This window comes from Octopus bimaculoides, chromosome 18 (assembly GCF_001194135.2).
Source record: "Octopus bimaculoides isolate UCB-OBI-ISO-001 chromosome 18, ASM119413v2, whole genome shotgun sequence".
Lineage (NCBI taxonomy): Eukaryota > Metazoa > Mollusca > Cephalopoda > Octopoda > Octopodidae > Octopus > Octopus bimaculoides.
The window spans coordinates 41,187,040-41,190,012 of record NC_068998.1 but is presented as its reverse complement, the minus strand read 5'-3'; the positions used below and the strand labels follow the sequence as shown (position 1 = coordinate 41,190,012).

The 2,973-nt window shown below is 30.8% G+C and overlaps 2 long non-coding RNA genes across 7 annotated transcripts in view; one reads left to right on the top strand and one right to left on the bottom strand.

The window, feature by feature from the left end:
• LOC106870360 (uncharacterized) overlaps positions 1 to 2,973 on the bottom strand; it is a 248,712-nt gene that overhangs the window by 218,384 nt on the left and 27,355 nt on the right. The gene's annotated exons all lie outside the window — the stretch shown is intronic.
• The window catches only part of LOC128249798 (uncharacterized), a 3,215-nt gene continuing 2,137 nt past the window's right edge, over positions 1,896 to 2,973 (top strand). Inside the window, exons 1-2 of the long non-coding RNA XR_008265906.1 lie at positions 1,896 to 2,011; positions 2,538 to 2,637. This is a non-coding gene — a long non-coding RNA (uncharacterized LOC128249798). The remainder of the gene's footprint in view (positions 2,012 to 2,537; positions 2,638 to 2,973) is intronic.

Genomic DNA, 2,973 nt, shown 5'->3' with positions numbered 1-2,973 from the left:
TGTGTGTGTGTGTGTGTGTGTGTGTGTGTGTGCGTGTGTGTTTATGTGTGTGAGTGAGTGTGATATTAACCATTTCCATTATGTACGTGTAAACACATATTCCTATCATATGTTAAATCGTATTGTATACCCATAATCTGATGGAAAGTGTGCAAGTATCACCCGATCTTTAAGGTCTTAAAGACAAAATGGAAAAATAGATAGTTGCTTTAAATATGTATCTGTTTCAAATTTTGGCACAAGGACAGCAACTTCAGTCGTTTCCCTGGACCCTAGAATTCAAATGGTACTTGGTTTATCGAGATGGGCGAAATGTGAACTTACAACGAAAATACTAACGAAACACCGCTAAACAATTTGTCCAGTCTGTGAACTTATCCGCCAAATCGAAGAATTCTTTTAAATATATATTGATTTCAAATTTTGGCACAATGCCGGACAGTTCGGGGAAAGGGGAGAAGTAGATCCCAGTGCTCAACCGGTACTTATTTTATCGACAACGAAGGATAAAGGGCAAAGTCGATCTTGGCTGAATTTAAACTCAGAACGTAAAATCTGACGCGACGTCTGACGGGCTATTCTGCCAGCTAGCGGAATTGCTTTAAATATATATAAACAAAAGAAATCAAATTAACAAAATAAGTTTAAATATCTCAAGTATTAAATATTCATAATGTCCGAATTTTTCACTCCATATCAATAAAAGTTTAAAGATATTACCATATAGCATGTCTGCAAGAACATGAAGCTGCATTAAACACGAAAATTCACGATGAAATATTCAATATTTACACTTGTAGATCTTTATTGTTATTCATCTATATAGATAAAATGGTAGTAATAAGGTAGCTATTAAATTTTCTTAACTCTTTATCTTCCCCCATTCTCTTTCACACACACATTCATACATAAATGCATACATATATATATATATATATATATATATATATATATATACAGGCGTAAGAGTGGCTGTGTGGTAAGTAGCTTGCTTACGAACCACATAGTATATACATATAGTATATACATAAATACATATATATATTTATATATATAAATATTTATATATAGATATATATATACATATATATATATATATATATACATATATATATATATATATATATATATATATATATACATTTTCTATCTTAAAAATGTTTTTGGCAGCAATGCTCTTGATAGCAGTCTTTATCGCTCTTTAGGTATGTTTACTGTATTGGCTATTAAGATTTGCATTCACTGACACACGTTTGTATTTCTTTCGCAATGAAAAACTGTTTCCTGCTAAACTAGATTTTAATTGTTAGAACATAAATATAATTGTTATGACGGGGTGATGCAGAAAGGATGAATGAATAATGGTCAAAAGAAGAGTGAAAAACGAAGAAAGGGAAAAAGTATAGAGAATAAAGAGAGATAAAAGAAGACAAAACAGAAATTGAGAGAGGAAATTCTGAGTTCAAAAGGCTAAATGATGATGATGACGATAAAATTCCGCTGAATGCGACTTTGTGTTCGCTCCTTTCGGTTTCGATAAAATATGTACAAGTGAAGTACTGGGGTGGATGTGATACACTTTTTCCCACCCACCAAAACTTCATGCCTTGTCCCAAAGTTTGAAATCAGTATTCTGATAACGTCCATTCCTCCTTGTCAGCTGAATTTTCTCAGTTACAGCGTTAATCTTCATACTGTCCTGCGACGTTGCATGGTAAAAAATACATCAAATTTATGCTGCAAAAAAATTGATGCATAAAAAACTTTGAATGTAGACCGACCACATTGTATATTCAATATTGATTTCTTTCATTATATACGAGTACACACATATATCAAAGATTTCTGTATAAGATTTCATGGATGAAACATATGTTGCATCAGCTGAAACACATGTTACATCATAGTAAATTATAAAAGAAATTGCCGCGTGTAAGTCGCCATAATATGAAGTTTTCAACACTAAATTAGACAATGAAATATCTTATCCTTATTTTCCTCATTATTTTCCGTAAGTAACTATGTGGTAATTATTTTTGAATTAACATTACTATTTGTGCGCATGCATACATATGCAGACGCACACAAACACACACACACACATATACGCTATTATTATTATAAAAATTTAAGTCTTACAGCTGTTTCTGGGATATCTCAAAATATGAGATATCCCTTCATCGGGAACACAAATACCATTTTATCTTTAATAGATTCACTTTAAAATTATCCTATTTCTCTACACCAAATACAGAATCTATTATTACTTCATCTAACAATTTTTAGACATTACAAATTTAATACTATAAATTTATATATTTCAAATATCAAACAATAGCAATTAAAGCAATATTGGCAATTATAACGCGTAAGTTCTTAAAAAATTTCTAGAGAGTCATTTATACATTTTGCATTTAAGTTGTTCATTAGCTTTCATTTTAAAAATATTTTTCCAAGTGTAATTAGTAAATACAAACAGAAGTGACCGCGTTGTTACAAAACTTTGAGATTTTTAAGCAGAACTTCTCATTTTTTAGGTGTCAAGGCATCTAGAGTGCTTTGCAGAGAAAAGGCAAAACAGTTCTGTGCTAAGAGCTTTAATACTATTGCCACACCCGATACAGAAAAATTCTGCAGGTATGTATGTATGTATGTATGTATGTATGTATGTATATATGTATGTATGTATGGATAGATAGATAGATAGATAGATAGATGGATAGATAGATAGATAGCTAGATAGATAGATAGATAGATAGATAGATAATCTTACTATGAGTATATGTATTATAATTAATGTGTGCCATTCTATATTGACAAATATAGAATATCGTTATCAAAATGCTAGCTGTATTGCAATGGTACCAAGTCGATGGAACCAAGAATATCTGACTTATATATTAAAACATCTTGTACAATGAAATATAGACGCCATTTGTTTTTAAACTACCACCGATTCAAGAAATGATATCT